Source organism: Triturus cristatus, chromosome 9 (genome assembly GCF_964204655.1).
Source record: "Triturus cristatus chromosome 9, aTriCri1.1, whole genome shotgun sequence".
NCBI classification, from domain to species: Eukaryota; Metazoa; Chordata; class Amphibia; order Caudata; family Salamandridae; genus Triturus; species Triturus cristatus.
The window spans coordinates 359326055-359344678 of NC_140592.1; the positions used below are offsets into that span (position 1 = coordinate 359326055).

At 42.4% G+C, this 18624-nt stretch overlaps 1 long non-coding RNA gene across 1 annotated transcript in view; it reads right to left on the reverse strand.

Annotated features, from left to right (window-relative positions):
• LOC146797937 (uncharacterized) overlaps nt 1-18624 on the reverse strand; it is a 94595-nt gene that overhangs the window by 35095 nt on the left and 40876 nt on the right. Inside the window, exons 3-4 of the long non-coding RNA XR_014968563.1 lie at nt 8677-8760; nt 8149-8196 (exon numbers count right to left, since the gene is read on the reverse strand). This is a non-coding gene — a long non-coding RNA (uncharacterized LOC146797937). The remainder of the gene's footprint in view (nt 1-8148; nt 8197-8676; nt 8761-18624) is intronic.

The following is an 18624-nucleotide window of genomic DNA, read 5'->3' on the forward strand; positions in this document are numbered from 1 at the left end:
AGATGACGTCCATGTACATATTCGGTGTGTAACTGAACGTTGCACCTTCTGCTGGTTGGGTTTGTTGCACCAGTTCTGTGTGTTTGTTGGGAAGTTTGCACTGCTGATGAGCATACCCAATCCGTCCTCTGTTGTTAGTGACACTTGTGAGAAGCATCTTTCACAAGGCAAATACCAAAAGGTTTGGCTTTGACAATGCTTGTTGTAACGGTGTGTCCCCCTGCCCAAGACGTTGTTCGTCTCCATCCTTCCTGCAATACTGAACCAGCTCATATTTTCTCACAATCAATATGTAAAAAGACAAAAGTTGAGAACGCTTATTGCAAGGGCCATCATGGCGAGCTACTGTCCATTCCAAGAAATGGAGTTAAATCTGACTTTTCAATTTCTTATTCTAAATATGTGTAAATATTCTATATGGGGTTTCACAGGGTGTACCTTTTATTTTCTCACAATAAATCCAGTATGTGAAATTGAAAACATAGTGGGAGAGAACAGAGAGTGACATTTAATACACAGGTCGACTGGTGAAGCAGTGTCTTTCTAAACAGCTTTCTTACACACATTTGGTAGAACAGAAATATTTTTGCTGAGCCCAGAATATAGACTGCTTAATTTGCCACAGGAATAATGATGAAATTGAACGAAACATTTCTGCAAAAACAAGCATTGACAAAGCCAATGATTATGTTTTTTTGAAGTGTATGCTACTGCCTGGATGACTGGCTAAGTAGCACCGGCTAGTGGATGAATGAATGACGGAATAGGTAGATGAATGAGTAGTTTAAGTTTAGGGCTGAGTGAGTGCATTGATGGATGAATAGGTGAGTGACAGGATGATGGTGTGCATGAAAAGTTGACTTAGTTCGTAGAAGTTTGAATAGGTGGACGGCTAAGAAGATGAGAGAGTGGATAGATGCATATCTAGATGGTCATGTGCTATGATGGTTAAATGGTTGGAAAAGGTTTCTAGTGCGGATGGTGAGTGTTTTAAAGGTGCCTCAACATGCCACAGAACACAGTATGGCTTCTCTATTCTTTATAGTCTCAGCTCCCTACCCAAAATCCCTAGCGCAGGCTGCCCTTAACTGATAGGCGACATTAGCCTATCCAGCACTAGGGCTTGCTCAAGGGCAGCAAACACCCCCTTCAGTTGTTGGTCACAATGCATGGAAGATGGCGAAGTGCAGGCTATGGTCTGTCAAGTGTCATAGGTTTCCCTTCCTTTGCTGCCCCCCTACTCAGAGCCTGTCATGCTCCTATTGAAATGATCACAGCAGCACATATCAGCAGCTCATAAGCTGGTCTAAGCCAGACAAGTATCATCTTTTCCACAACACTGTGCTGCATCCTAGCCTCTCTACCACACTGCTGCTTAGCCCCTGAATGGGGTTGACATGGTATCTATGACATTGACCTATAGGCATCCTTGTGTTGCCTCCTGGCAGCTTACAGGCTGCTGGAGAGGCACCTGTTGTGCCCCAGTCAAACCAAAGCACATCCTCTCACTAGTTCATAGTTTGCTGCAGGCAGACTCTGGCCTCTACACCATTTGGCAGAGTGACTGACACCGCCTTGCAGCTCTCGTGTTGTTGTAGATGCACTCTTTACCCTCGTTGGGGAGAGGCTCGATCTGCCCCCCGCACCTCATGGAGTAGAGAATACCAGAATATCAGGTGTGGCTGTAGCGATGCGTTTCAGAAGATGACCATCTTTGCTGAGACCAAACCCTGCCTCCCCAAGCAGCCCTTTCATCACAGGTGGCACTGAGAAAAAGCAGTGGCGACCAGGGGAAGACCCTTAGGCCCAAGCCTTGAACCCACAGACAGAGTAGTGGCGGCTCCTCCGCTAAGGCGGAGAAACGTCGCCCCATTACTGCTGTGCAGCAGTAACGGAAAGGAAAAATTAAATGATAATAATGCGATGTTATTATCATTTCATTCTTCCCTGCTGCAGCAGCATGAAGGTGAGGATGCTCTGCTGACAGTGCAGGGGAGGAGTGGAGGACACATTAAAGTGTGCAGGATGCTTTGACCGGCTGGCTGCTTCCTGTTTGGTGGAGGACAGACGACGTGGGACAGAGCGGCGAATGAGGTAAGTGATTATTTTTTTTTTACATTTATGCCTCCTTATCCCCTCGCCCCCTGCTTCACCACTTCAGATCTGTGCTGGCCGCCACTGAGACAGAGATCGGCCTTTGCAATGAAACACAGGAAAAAGGGATATAGCCCGCCAAAAGTGATCAACTTTTCATGTGATTCCTGGCCAATGATGTGAAAAATTACAAATCTCTTACAAAATGTAGAAAAATATAATCCTTTAAAACATCTCCTCTCTTGTAATGTATGAGAATTCTGGCATCACCCAGAAGGTTTTCTCCTACGTATTAATTTTAAGGCCTGATTCAGTCGCCCAGAGGTAGGCACCACTGAGCTGCAAAACCATTAGTAAGTGAAGGCTGGACCGTATGACGCTTCACCTCTTCCGAAGTTGGTCTTTTATATGCAAAGTATTTAATGGAGACTCAAACTACAGCCACAAACAAATCAACGGTAGCCACACTGCAGTTTTCAAAGTTAAGTAAACTAGAACTGAAATTAAGTTACCTTGTGGTAAATGTACAGAGACTAAACAGATGCACATAGGGAAAAAAACTATTGCTGATACATGAAACATTCAAGTCGCAAGCTCTAAACATCAGACACTGCATTGTCATGTGGATAAATGAACATTTTAATCTTATATATGTAAAATGTATATTAACAGCAAAAGTATCACATAATGATAAAGAGCATCAGCTAACTAGTGCTTCTCCAACCAATCCAAAATCTTCATGCTTTCCCACCGCAGATAGAATGTTTCGTCCTATGTGATTGGTTGTGGATATCTTGGTCACACAAGCCTTGTCCCTACTATCTATACTTACAAAGATGAATGTTGGTCTCACATGGGGAACTGTCAAGGGAAATTGTGGACAGGTAGTAAGCTCACAATGTATTCCCAAGGAAAAAAAGCTGCTGCACTAATGAAACAGCCATATCTGGATGCTAATCAGTGGAACGCAAAAACTCTATGTGTAATGAATGCTAGTGAAAATGACTAATGCAAAAACAACAATTGATGGACAGAATGCAGAACAATGTCATACATTCTCCCCAGTACAAAGATCTGGGCCTAAATCCATCGTTTTTTTGCTCACCATGCCATTTCAGTTTGGACACAGCCATATGCAAATCAGTCTTGACTCTGTGCCTCAATGGGAACAGTCCAGCCCGATCTGCCAGGTCAGGTCCTCCGGAGACTGGAACCAAGCATCCTGGACCGATTTCGGGCTTTCAGCCCTCATCAGCCAGGATAGCTTGACTTCAGTGACATGGAGAGCACGGGACCCATGTCTGGGTATACCCATCCCACTCGGGGTGACAAATGCAAAAACAACAATTGATGGACAGAATGCAGAACAATGTCATACATTCACCCCAGTACAAAGATCTGGGCCGAAATCCATCGTTTTTTTGCTCAGCATGCCATTCCAGTTTGGACCCAGCCCTGTGCAAATCAGTCTTGACCCTTCGTCCAATGGGAACAGTCCAGGCCGAACTGCCAGGCCAGGTGCTCCCTTGACTGGAAACAAGCATCCTAGGACCGGTTTCGGGCTTTCAGTCCTCATCAGCCAGGATAGCTTGACTTCAGTGGCATGGAGAGCACGAGACCCACGTCTGGGCATACTCGTCCCACTCGGGATGACAAATGCAAAAAGAACAATTGATGGACAGAATGCAGAACAATGTCATATATTCACCCCAGTACAGAGACCTAGGAGTAAATCCATCGTTTTTTTGCTCACCATGCCATTTCAGTTTGGACCCAGCCATATGCAAATCAGTCTTGACCCTGCGCCCAATGGGAACAGTCCAGGCCGAACTGCCAGGCCAGGTCCTCCCTGGACTGGAAACAAGCATCCTAGGACCGGTTTAGGGCTTTCAGCCCTCATCAGCCAGGATAGCTTGACTCCAGTGGCATGGAGAGCACTGGACCCACATCTGGGCATACCCGTCCCACTCGGGGTGACAAATGCAAAAACAACAATTGATGGACAGAATGCAGAACAATGTCACACATTCACCCCAGTACAGAGATCTCGGCCTAAATCCATTGTTTTTTTGCTCACCATGCCATTCCAGTTTGGACCCAGCCATATGCAAAATAATGTCTAAAACTGAATGTGTGTCAGGATAGAAAATATTTTTCAAGAAACTACGAAGTTGTTTGTAAAAGAAAACTCAGTAGAAGTAAAGAGGAAACAATTTACCACTTTACAAACTAGGAGAGCGGTGGCAAACAACAACCATATCAAATCATGAAATGATGGCCCCCATTGACGTGAGGGAGGGAGGAGTCCAACAGAGACAAGGGCAGAAAATAGTCCCTGTAAAGCACTGCAATTCAAGGTCTGATGTCATCAGTAGGTGGACACCTCATCCTATCATAATGCTTTGAGGCCTAATTGCTCTCAGGTGGGACGAAAACACAAGGAGTGAGGAAAGTCATTGAGTCAGGAACAGCCAAGGTAGAGACAACAAAGCCATATAATCAAGAGCGAAGGGATGAAGAAAAGCCAACTCTAAGTGAATGTAATGTTTTGGAAACAATACGTCTGGCCACCAGCAGCTAAAGCTGTGTGCAGACGAGACCTTAAAACATAGGTAAATAATACAAGTTACCCAAGAAGGGCAGAGAAACTGTCAGAGATGCACTGCATCAGAAACTGTGGTGCGGGTTCGACACACTTGGAACCCAGTGTTACTATTGTGTGTAATCTCTCCCCAGCGAAAATTACATTAGCATCTGAAAACAGGTTTTTTTTGCACGAAAACTATCAAATTGACATTAAAATATGAGGAGTAAGGTGCTCCAAGGTTTTTTTGCCCATTTTGTGTGCCAACACACATTTGTTTACCGTTTCTGATGTCAGTAACCTTTGCATTAAAGGTGATGGTTAGTCCTGTTGCTAATGCATGCAAGCACAACTTGAACTTTATGATAGGTACTAGTGAAAAAACAAAAAACAGGCACACAAACTGTTTACTTTTGATCTACTGCTTGGGTCTGGAAGACCGTCCATATTTGTTTTAAATATAATTGCAGTCACTTATCACCACTTTTAGTTGTCTTTGCCAACAGACACAAATGCACACACATGCATTGAGTCTCTCTCCAAGGTGTATGCACAACACTTTTGATCAAGACCCGCTCTGCTCCAAAACCTCTTCTCTAGAATACCTTTTGGACATGGGAGTGGAAGTGTCTCACAATTCGCAGGCTTCCTTCCCATGCCAGCTCTCCCCAGCCCACTGCTGTCGGTTTAACCACAAGGCTGTCTGTGTCAGCAGGTGCCTCACTTGGCTCTACATCTGCCAAGGATCCGGTTATGGCATGCTTTGTGGTAAGCTGCCCCTACTGCCCCACTCCTCCTGCTTCCTCCTTTCACCCATGATTGTCAGGACATGGATGGTGTCTCCTACCACAGGAAGTTGTGCAGAGAGGCTCTGTGGTTCTTCACCCAGTGTTTACAGTTGAGTATGACTCTAACTTTAGAGAAATCTCTAATAGAACAACATGGGGCCTTAACACATAAAATGAGCAGAGGAGGGCTCAGTTAAGGTCCATTCTCCACCTCAGTTTTAGACTGCCTGGTGTCCTAAATAGTTAAAGAGCTGGGGGGTGCTTTCTTATCACCATAGACAGTGGTAAATGTTTGCTTGTCACTGGAACCTTACAGGCATGTGGTGCTTTTGGCTGGAAATATATTAGCATATTTTGCCACATGTAAAGTAAGCAACAGCGCATACCACTATGTTATACACAAATCAACATAATAGCACAATTACAACATAACATAGCTATCACTAAAATAGATCAAAACACAACAACCACAGCACAGTACAATATGCCATTGTGATAATGCAGGTCAAACACACAGCAGCTCAAAAAACAACAGCATATGTCACAACCATAACAATAGACTACACAACAAATGTGCACAAATGTTCTTCTCAAATACTACCTCCTCTAAAATCCAGTTGTTATAATGAGACAGTAAAACCTGATTGGAGTGAGAACTACCGTAGCTTACCATGAAGGACATGAAATAGGGCCAGTCATAAATGTTTTTCCAGATCTGAACCGAGATGTCACACAATGACTGATATGATCATTGAGGCCAGTAAATGTAACTGGGGCAAGACTTCCTAGCCAGAGAAGGCCTCAAGATATCTGAATATGACACACAATATCAGAGTTCTGGCTGAGAGGAATGATGAAAGTGTGATAACTATGGAACGATTAGCTCTAGTATGGGGTGTGTAACAGCGGCAGTGTATGGAATTAACTTACAGTACTTGATATGGCAAGAAATTGATAAGTATTGAACTGGTGTAAGAATGATTGTAAAAAAGCAACAGGCCCTTATCCTGGCTACTTATTTTTTACACTATGTCTGAACAATATCAGGCAAAGCATTTGATCACACTACAATGTCACACAATTTTTGAATCAATGAACACTCTTCAGAACAGGAGTTTACTAATTGTAGGGGATGATAACAATAAGATCCCGAAAACCTCTATGTAGGGCAATGTTATTGCAAAAATAGTGGCCTTGCATACGTTTAGGCTGGCATCAAGTCCTGAATTAATGTTGAGTTTCTTGCGTGAGTGTATGTATGGCAATTAGATTAAGTAAGAGACCCAAACAGATAGGTGGGACTTCTTACCCCCAACGCTGTCTCCCAAGAGGTTGAGTTACGATTTATATTGTAGCTTGGCTGCTTTAAGGCCACTACAATAATATAATGTCACTGCGATCTACTCGCCCTTGACATGGGTTATCTTCCCTCTTCAATATGCAGAGACCCTTACCACCTCTCCAGCAACCTCACCTCTCATCCAGAGGCATGGTGGTGAGGGAAAATATATATGCTTTGACCAATACGCAGAGGTCCAAATAGAATCTTTTGACATGATCTGCCTTCTTAATTCCTATCTTCAGCAAATCTCGCCTTCTGAATATTAGGGAATGTTGCTCTGATTGTGAGTTTATCAGGTAATTGCTTGGGATGTATCTCATTAGTACCTCCCTGTGTCCAGGTTGGGAGTTTTTTTGTTTTTCTAGAGGATGTGACTGGTCCACGAGGCCACATAGAAAAATTATTCTTTGCAAAGTTACTTGTCACCCTCTAGTCTTTCATGTTCGAGCAGCAACTGTGTGAATGATAGTGAGAGGGATTCTTGGGGCAGCCCCAGACTTCCAGAGAAGGGATAACTTACACGTAGGTGTTAAGAATTAGCTTTGGTTACACCAAGGGAAGTTTTACTTTAGAATTTAATGTTTTGCCTTAGCCAGAGTTCTTTGGGATAGATTGAAAGGGGATTTATTGCAGCAACAGCTGTGAACAAACATTGGAATGTTAGTACTCAGGGCTTCTATCGGCCATTAGAAGCCTGGAGCACTCCATTGTCTTCAATGGAGCTCCCAACATTCCAATGTTCTAATATAGCCTTAGCGGGTGATACCGGCCACTAAAGACCCGCTTTAACAAATAAAACAAAGGCCTCACAGAGCCCGAGGGGATTGAAATCCCCTTGGGCTCTGAGAGGCCTTTGTTCACAGCAGCAGCTGTGAATGAAAAAAAAAAACATTAGAATGTTTCTCTGCGGGCTTCTACCAGCCCGTAGAAGCCCAGAGCACTCCATTGTCTTCAATAGAGTGCTCATAATTCTAATGCTTCTTAATCTTATTCCTCAATTTTCTGTCCAATGCCTCCAAGTCTACACACTTCGCTCCTTACTCCTTCTCATCAAACTTAGAGCTAGAAAGACAAACAATGCAATCCTGCAATGGACTGCTCACAAACCATATGAGTGCGCCATCATTTATATGCCTCACTTATCACTGGAGGGGAAAGAGTGTGGAGCAGTGAGGAGTGTGAAGGAGAGGACTGTGGAGATAATGTCAGTAGCGTGAATGAGTAATGGTGCCTTTTAAAACTGCCGTCTGTATCATACATTTTAGTGTATCATCTTTGATCATCATTCATCACTCGACTAGACGTGAGGAGGAGGGGGACTGACCAGCAATGTAACTCACCCATTTCCGGGGCCTTCCTCTTGGCCTCTTCTGGGCTGGTGCATCTACCTGTTGAAGAAAAATTGAGTTTAAAACCTCTTCTGTTTCTGTACATCATGCTTAGTAGGGCCGGGTAAAAATTAAATCACGGCAGCGTAATTTGCATATTTTGGGGAAATTTCCTGACATTCCTGAAATTATAGCATTATTCCACATTGGGCAATTACACAGCCGTTCTTGGCAAATGTATAGGTCAGGAGCGTGGGAACAACGCGAACAACCAGAACAAGAGCCACTGCTGTTCATGGCAATGGCATTTTTCGAGCCTTTATTTTTAGCGCAAAATGCGTCATAGCATCAAAAATAGATGTGAGGGCACATTTCAAGCTAAAATATAGTGCTAAATGATAGATTTGCATTTCATGTAATTTAAAAGAAACCTGTACATACATTTCTTGTGCCCAGGTTAGTCCCAACAACCTATGTTGCTCACCACCCTCTCCCTTTGTTTACTGATGGAGTGAACACAAACAAACTGCTGACTCTTACCTCTGGTTTCTGTGAGTGGCTTTTCTTTGTACTGCCCTTGGGTCTGCCTCTGGGTCTCTTCTGAGTGGGAGGACTGGCAGGCTCCTGATTTAAAAAAAATAAAAGGGGGTATTCTTGTCAAATTGGCAATCATCAGTGCGACAGCAAATGAGGACCTGTTCCTGTTGGCAGTAAACTAGAGGAAAGTATGATGTCATGAGACATGCTTGGCCATGACATAACCACCGAAGGTGAACTCTATCTTCATCTATGTATCTCCAGCCATAGCTAGCATAGTCTTGCTTACGGTATAGTCAGAACTACTGTGCCAGGAGAAGACCAGTTGGAAGAAGAGCTCCTACAAAAGTAGCACGTAGAAGCCTTGATACTTGGAGCCAGAGGGCAGAGTCATATATGGAACAAGGTTTGTGGGTGTCTGGCGAGTCATTTGAGATTCTTTCAACCTCACTACAACGTCTAATAAAATACTCCCTCTTTTATTTTTTCCCCAGCTCTCTTCTTTCACTTTATTTCTATAATTTTATTAAGTCACATGTATGTTTTACTGCCTATTCTCAAGTGTTTCATTTTTCTGTCTTGATTCCATCCACTATACATACACGTTTCCATAAAATGCATCATTTCTTTTCTTAAAAGTAGTTAATTCGGATTGATTAAATCAAAAAGGGTTACAGGAAACTTCTAAAAGACAAGGTGCAGTTTCATTGATGCAGGTAGTCAGTAGACCTCGGCCTAATAAAGTGTGTCAGGTATCTACATCAACGACTTAAAGATATTGAGTGAGACACTGCAATAAAAGTGGTTGAGTGTCACCTACGGTCAGAGGAATGGTGAAGGAAAGACATAAGATTAGATAGCTGATGTAACAGTAGGATTTCCTGCACTACTTCATTGCGGTGTGTTTACCATGCTCAACATGCTGCAGAACTGCAGGTTTAGAGCTCCAGATGTTACAAACATGATAAAGGATGACAGACGATTAGTTTGTGATCCAGGAACTGTGTCTGTTTAGGCGCCTCATTCCACATACCTGTGAAGATGGTGAAGTTGAGTGTCGAGAGTGCCAGTTTGCATGCCCTGATTTAGGCTTTGATTCGATTGTTTGCATCACCGCTCAGTTCAACACCAATCGTATGGAACATGGGATAAGAAGATAAGCAGCTAATTCCAACAGACATTAAGGTACATTTGCTACCTGGAAGGATGCACTCAGAAGGGTTACTTACCCACAAACACACACAAATAGCACTTTGAGTGATTGGCAGCCTGTGAGTGTCATTGAACCCTTCTAGAGCCTACCTCTACTCTGCAGCCTTCCACAATTTTTGCCTGTGTGGTGATGTAAGTGCCTACCTGCCACTGCCAGGTGCAGGAGGTTGGAAGCCTCTTATGTCCCTGAGACTTCAGATCAGGAGGCCAGCCAACTAGCTCTTGGAGTTACTCTGGGTTCTGGGTTCAAGAGATGCAGGTCCAGTCTTTCTCACTCAGGGCAGCAGGTCATCACAGCAAAACAGGAGTCCAGCAGAGTACAGTCCTGTAGAGTGACAGTCCATCAGCAGCACAGCAGTCCTTCTTCCTGGCAGAGTATCCACAGGTCCAGAGATGTACTGAAGTGGTGATGTCTGATGTCCTTCTTTTATACACAGTTGGCCTTTGAAGTGGGAAAATGCTTCTGGAGGCATGTCTTTGAAGTGCACAGATGCCCTGCCTTCCCTGCCCTGGCTCCGGATTAATTAGAGGGGGTATGCAGCCATTTGTGTGGGGACAGGACACAACCTATTCAGGTGTAAGCGAGGCTGGGCCCAACTCCTCCCTCCCATCCTGCCAGTGATGGCCTGCTCAGTCACACCGAAGCTCCCATTGTGTTTGACTGTCTAGGAGGAATACATAAATCACAACTGACATCTGCACCCTGTCATGTGACCAGAGACAGACTGCAAGCACCAAATGGTTAAGGCAAGAAAATGCCAACTTACAAAAAGTCCTAGGATGCTTGTTTCCAGTCCAGGAAGGACCTAGCTTGGCAGTTCTGGCTGGACTGTTCCCATGAGGCACAGGGTCAAGAGTGATTTGAATATGGCTGGGTTCAAACTGGAAAGGCATGGTGAGCAAAAAACAATGGATGTAGGCCCAGATCTCTGTACTGGGGTGAATGTATGACATTGTTCTGCATTCTGTCCATCAACTGTTGTTTCTGCAACTTACAAAAAGTGGCATTTTCAGAATTAGAACTTAAAATCCAACATCACCATTAGTTAGGATTTTAAATTAGGAATCCAGAGACCCCAAACTTGAACAAGTTATATCCTCCCATATGGAAATTACACTTATAAAATGTAATAAGGTAACCCAATGTTTTCCTATGGGAGTGATAGACCTTGCAGTAGTGAAAAACGAATTTGTTCACTACCAGGGCACATAAAACTGAGAAGTACATGTCCTCCTTTTAAAATACATTGCACCCTGCCCTGTATGCAAATGCTGACTTATATGTACTGAAAAGCACAGTTTGGGCCTGACAAAAGGTTTAATTTGCCAAGTCGGAATGGCAGTTTAAACTGCACACACAGGCTCTGCAATGGCAGGCCTGAGACTACTGCAATGCTTTATATCTTAACATCTAGCAACAACATCTAAGTAAGCTGCAGGTTCTACAAAATGCTGCTGCCAAAATATTAACTGGGATTCCCAAACATCTATCGTTGACTTATGCCATCAAATGAAACACCAACATTCGTAAAGTGCACAGCTACCTCCGGAGAGGTGTCCCGGCGATGGGGGCCGTCGGGAAGATTAAGCGAGCTATTGCCCAGAGTCACATGGTGCTGGGCTAACCTGCTGCCGGCGCTGGGGATCGAAGCGTGTACCCCGTGGTCTGGAGTCAGGCACCCTGGCCGCTGCGCCACACCTCTTCTACAGACCAAATGTCTTCATTGGTTGCCTGTCGGGCAGCGCATTCAATTCAAAGCTCTCTGCCTTGCACACAAAGCCCTGCGAGGACTCGGGCCAGAGTTTTTCAAACATGCATCCAATGGTATGTTCCAAAAAGATGCACGAGATCTTCGGGGCACTCAAAAACTTGTTAATAGATTCAAAAGAACTAATCGGGGAGGCCGAGGCTTTGTTAACTCCACTGCCAAAGAATGGAACTCACTCCCTCTTTCCATTAGATCAATCCCAAATCTCCTTCTTTTAATTTTTTTTAAAACTTGGTTGTTCCCTATGTGACCCATCCTGCTATCGAGCTCTTACTTGGACTAGCGCCTTGATACCTTTGGGTACTTGTTCGCTCAACAAATCCCTCTAACATAACATAACATAACATAACATAACATCAAATAACACAACATATTTTAACATAACATAACATGTTCAAACGGCTACTTAATTGGGTGGTACAATCAGTGCTGCATGCCCACTGGTTGCATTTAATTTACAGGCCCTGGGCACTTATAGTACCACTTTACTAAGTACGTATAAGTAAATTAAGTATGCCAATTGGGTATGAGCCAATATTATCATGTTTAGAGGAGAGAGCACATGCATGTTAGCACTGGTTAGTAGTGGTAAAGTGCTGAACGTCCTCAGGCCAACAAAAACGAATTCAGCAAAAAGTAGGAGGAGGAGGGCAAAATGTTTGGGAGGTGACACTGTAGAAAGGGCCGGCTCCAACAGCTACTAATATTAAATTGCATGTTTAACATGGGACTATGCCGTGGAAAGAGGGCTTGTTCACTCATCAACCAAAAGCGTATTAAACAACTAAAGGTTCCTAAGAAGGAATACGGTGAAGCTTCTCTTCTGAATCAAAAAAGTAGGTTTTTCAAGAACAGGCATTAAACAGTTGTGTTGTACGTGCCTGCAGATACAAAATGTAAAGCACATGCTACAGAGATAAAAATGTAGGGAAGGCGCCAGACTAGGGGGCAGATTTACTAAAGTATCACCCAACGCAGCACAGCAGCCAAAAATGCTGTACTGCGCTGCTTTGCGTGACAGAGAGGGATCGGGAGAATACAATTTCTACAGAGATATGGCTCCCTACTCCCCTCTACCTAGCGCCGGCACAGAATCTTGCTGCCGTGTGCCATGCGCACAGCTTCGTACCATAGTGCAAGGGTGTGTGTGAGAGTCAAGCATAGATTTTGTAGTTGCATGGGAACGCCCATGTGACGTCCCCTTGATGCTAAGCAGTGCACAGCAGCGCTTTGCGTTGTTTTGCGTTACTTTTAGTTAATATCCAGCGCAAAACAAGTTTTGCTTTGGAAAGTAAAGTGAAAAAAACATTTTGTGCTTCTTTGTGTCACTTTTAAGATGCAGAGCTAGTGAAAAATATAAGTAAATCACCCCCTAAGGGACTTATTTTTTAAATAATGAACTAAATAAGGTATAAGTCAAACTACTGGAATTTACACATTTCAAAAAGGCTGTTAAATTAGGGAGGGTCAAACCTTTAAAGTAGCGGGGCAACCTTTGTGTCACTGGAAGCAGAAAAAGCCTTCAAAAAGCGAAATGGGACTAACATGATGGGGATCATGCGATATAAATCAGACATCTGTAATTGGGATTTATGAAGTTATCACAATTCCTCTGGCAAGAAAGTTGTCATTTAGCTTCTCAAACATTTCATGCCTTAATATAAACTTCAGCATATCTTGGGGAGAGGAGGTGGCCTAACAGCTGGGGCAGTCGACCTCGAATCTGGGGAACTGGGTTTGAGTCTCGGCAATGACGCTGAACATCCTGTGATACTGGGCAAATCACTTAATCTCCCCTTGCCTAACAAAAATAAAAGTGTCCTCATGTAATGCAACTGGTGCTATGTAAAGCACTCTGATACCCGATACCTTCAGGTCAAGTTCGCGCTATATAAAACTCTGTAAAAAACAATAATAAAAAATATATCTGAAACAGGAAATCAATGCATACTTATGTAAGTCTAACATTCCTCATTCCTTGTTGTTGGCATATTAAGTACATATATATTTGGGAGTAAATATTACTGATGATCAAACCAAGCTATATAAAATGAGCTAGCCTTTGTAATTTAAAAGTATTAGAAATTACCGAGTTCGATGACCAAACTTGACTTTGTAATTATTGGGTAGGTATAATGTGGCTAAAACTCTTTTGTGACTATAGACTTCACAGGCTGCCCAATGGTAGTCACTGAAGGTGATTGTTCAAACATGTTTGTAAGATTTACAAAATACAATTAAGCCTCTAAACCAGGAGTCTGCAACCTTTTCTGTGAAAAGAGCTATTAATGTGTCAAATGAAAATGATACCGAGCTACTAATGTGCTAGTAGTGAGCACGCCAGACAAGATTACATTAGTGGCCACCCCATGCAAGACTGACATCAGTAGTTACCTCAGTGCATCAGGCAAGGTTGTCATCAGTAATGTGAAAATGGCATTATCAATTTGGTATGCAAATATAGGGTTAATACATGACAGCTGTAGATTCATAGCCTCTCTCACCAAGGGAATAATTTTAGTTACATCTCCCCGAAGCCTCATGATTTATCACTCAAAAATCTGTTTTAGGTATAATTTTAAAAAATCATGCCGCTTGTCCCCAAGCATCAGCTAAGCAAATAAGTTCTAAAAATACACGCTTTTCAATTTTGGGATACACATATTAATTCAAACAAGCATTAGCTCCTACTTTAGTAGGCTGGGCTGCACACTGGTGAGTAGTTCACGAGCTACTGGTTGGAGAAGCCTGCTCTAAACTAAAAGGCAAGAATCTTAGCCATTCAAATTAGAGGGAAGTGTGTAAATGCCCATATGGTTCTTTTTACAGTAAGTCCACACAGTTCTAGATTCTCAATGAATAGTGTCCGAAGAGCTCACTGAAAGAATGTGGATAGGACACTTGTAGGTGGGTCTTTGATCAATTTAAATGCATTGAAAACATAGGATTTTGTTTGGCATGACAAACTCAATCACTTTTTCATATACAGCAATCCATACTTTCCACCAGCGATGTTGATATACATATTCTGAATTTTGAGGAAAACGACATGTCAAACTTGTTTGACTGTGATATCAGACAAACATTCGACAACTATTAGAGAGATCTAAGAGAAAGTTTGCAACGACGGAATGGAATACATTAGAAAGGTGCCATTAGACCACCAACACCATTCAAAAGAAGACTTTCAAGGGTGCCTTGGTTTACAAATTCTCATATGATCTCTGCACTATTTGTATTCGTAGAGGGGATAAAGTGATGCACAACAGATTGATGAAAATGTATTGGGAGGGAGCATTATGCAAGGCATATATATAATTTTAAATTAAAAGGCAAATTCATCTCAAATTGCTGTAGTGCTAGTATCTGACCCCGGTTTGGTTAACCTGCACTGATAGAAGTAGAGCTTGCACTACTGGAAAGAATATAGTAACATGGGAAGAGGCCTACATACAAATATAGTGGGACAGTTCCATTATTAGGGTGTTAATGGTGAGAAATACTATTAAGTTTAAAACAATGATCTGATTTAAACTCCGATTGGATCAGTGCATTGTGTTGTTAGACAGCTCAAGGTCTAGCTAGGGTACCAAAGTAAGGCTAAACTAATGATACCGCCATTATGGAGAGAATGGATCAGCCAGCCATTGATACTATCTAGTATAGCATACTTTGCCAATGGAGCTTCTAACTGCAAATATTGATGATCAATGTAAAGTAAAGCTTATCTTCCACTGAGTTACCTGTTTGTTTAGTTCAGTTCCATTGAGACATTTCTTTATTGAGGCAGTTGTTCATTAAACATAAAACAATAAATAGCACCGCATCACTAATTATACTGGGGCTGAGTCACAGAACTAATCTGAGACAAAATCCTAAACTTACTACTTATGGTATTCACAGAATGCACTTACGACTTCACTTACGACTACTAACTTTACGTCCGCACTCGGGCCGGAATTTCCACTCCCGGAGTGGAATTTCTGCACCTAGAGCGGAAATCCCGCACTTGTGCCAGAATCTTTGCTCCCGGGCCAGAATACCCGCATTCTGGCCGGTTGAGTATTTTCCTCAATGCTAATCACCAGTCCAAGTGCCTTCCATCCCCACCATGCATCAGATATAGTTAATTAACACCAAATTGTGGGTATACCGGCCTAGAAGCAGAGATTACGGCCCGAGTGTGGAAATTCCTGCACAATTGCGGTATTTCTACTCCGGGTGCGGAAATTCCAGCCCGAGTGCGGAAATTCCAGCCCGAGTGCAGCAGTAAAGTTAGTAGTCGTAAGTGCATTCTGTGAATACCATAAGTAGTAAGTTTAGGATTTTGTCTCAGATTAGTTCTGTGAATCGGCCCCACTGTTATTGCTGAATAAAATAATCTATATAATAGCACAATTCATAACCGCTAATAAAAAACATCCTATGGCATGAGCAGCATCTAAAACCTGCATTGAAAATAAAAAATGTATTTCTTTCAAGCGATTAGTCACTCCATGTTTCAATATGATCCATTTGAAAAACCTCTGCCTTTCCATCTCTAAAAATAAATATTCAAATAAGATATGAATATTAGAGCATTTCATTCTAATTCCACATTTATTTTCCACCTCCCCAGCCACTTTCATTTAACCACCTTGCGATCTCACGTCTGCATAAAATGTTTTAAAACTAATTTTAAATTATAAAATTGTATGCCCTATTTCAGAGTTTGGTAAAACTGAAATATAAGGAAAGACCATTTCACTCCTCCCTGAATCCACAACGGTATTGTAGACTGCTTCAATAATAAGTAAAAAAAATTCCTTTCTCTTGAAACTTCCTCAGTCCTTATTTCTAATTCTGTTTTAGAAAGCCTTTCTGGAGATGTTAAAATGGGAGAGTTTTGAGAGAGTTGTTCTACAACTATATCTAATTGCTTTCTTAACCTTGCAGCCTTTTTTAACTCTTCGGACTTCTTTTCTACAGTAGCATTGCAATGTTATTTTCTCCTGGGGATTATAGCTTATACCAGAATGCTAAAGTTGACCTCATGGAAATTCGATACCAATGTGTCAAACCTGTCTCTGAATGCTAAAGTTGACCTCATGGAAATTCGATACCAATGTGTCAAACCTGTCTCTCTGGTGCAGGGGACAAACCTGTCCCCTGCACCAGGTTTGGGCAAATTCAATACAGTTTTCAAAAACTGACTCTATACCTTCCCAATTCTGCATTCTAATCATAAATAAAATATCTGCCCAATTAGCAATTTTGTATGAACCATTGATTTAGATGCATTGTTATGTTATTAATTGCTTGGAAAGCTCTATAAAATATTTAGAACTAGAATGTATTCATAGATTGCAAATCCTCTAGGTAAAGTGCTTAGTTTGTAAAATATTAAGTGCCAGGGCTCTGACGAGGAGGCCACTGCAGCTTGCACCACCCATCGTCCCTGTCATCGCTGCCAAAACAACTACTAACCCTCTCTCTCGCATGTAAATGTGACAGTTCAGATTATTCCAGGTCCCCAAAGTTAAAGGAATGGCTGGGGAGGCAGGTATTCGTCACTGTTATACTGCTTATCTCCAAATTACACGAGCAGCGCCACCTTGTGGCAGACTGCTCTAAGTGTGGTGTTGACAATTAGGTGCCGGTGCCGAGCACCGGAAACAAATTAAGTGCCAGTGCTCAGCACCGGAAAGCTCCGGCTCAAATTAAGCTTATTGAAGTTAATTTTTATCGTGAGGTCTGTCAATTCAACCTAGAAGTTTGGGTTTGGTCGGTGTGCAAAGTAGATTGTGTAATAGATGATGTTGACGATGGACATATTTGTAGAGCAATAAACAACAATTCTGTTAGTGAGTTTTAAGGAGTCGGTTGTCCAAGTGTTTTTGTAATTTATAGAGATACAATCTGCTGATTTACCTACTTTTGTATCCACTCTATGCTAATAGGTTAAAGATAAGGGCAGAGAGTCAAATTTCCGTGATGAAAAATAATTTGATATTCTGGCTGCAGATATGACTTGCTTTTCTAAATGATTTATGCTTGCTGATCTGGTATTGACTAAGATACATTTTATTTTAGTGACTTTCGGAATTTCCTTACTGTATCTGGGATTTAAGAATTTTATGTGTCTTTATATAAATGTGTAGCATCCTCTGACCATGACTGTGCCATGCTTGCCACTGCTGTATTATAGGATCTGATGTAGAGGTAGGAGTTAATAAGAACTTGTGCCAACAATGGCATAAGTTCCCCTCACTCACCTTTGCATTTCCCTTACTTATTCCCGAGGCTAGAGAAGGTGTGGCGTAATGGCAAGAAATGTGTTAGAGTCTCGGCAGGAATGCTCAATATCCTGTGATTCTGGGCAGATCACTTAATCGCCCCGTGCCAAACAAAAAAAAAATGTGTCCATCTGTAACGCAACTGGTGCTCATGGAAAGCGCTCTGAAACCTTTGGGTCGAGTTTGCGCTATATAAAACAAAAACAAAAAACAGAAAAAAAGAAGGTGATCTTCCTGGCGCACAGCTACTGTCCTGTCAGGGTGCTTTCAGAAACTCTATACAGTGATTGTTGCATCCTGTATTATGTAAGCTTCTCTGTTTTGCTATGTAATCTGGGCTCACTGGAATATGGAACACAGTGTCTGCGTGGTACGGTTTGTGTTCCATGTTCCAGGGGTCGACAGTTGGTGTATTACCAGTAGCTTGATGTGCTGTGTCTCTTTTATTCTACATAAAAAAACGATCTTTATAACTACCTTGTTTCCTGGAGTTTGGATTTTACAATTGGCGACGAGGATGGGATGTTATGTATGTTGGATGGAGCATGTGTATTTTCCACTCTTGACCTTCGGTCAGCCTATCATCAAATTGAACTCACAGAGGATTCTAGACATTACACTGCATTCATAACACCACATGGTCTTTTTCAGTTCAAAAGAATGCCTTTTGGCCTGGCTTCGGCCGCTTCTGTTTT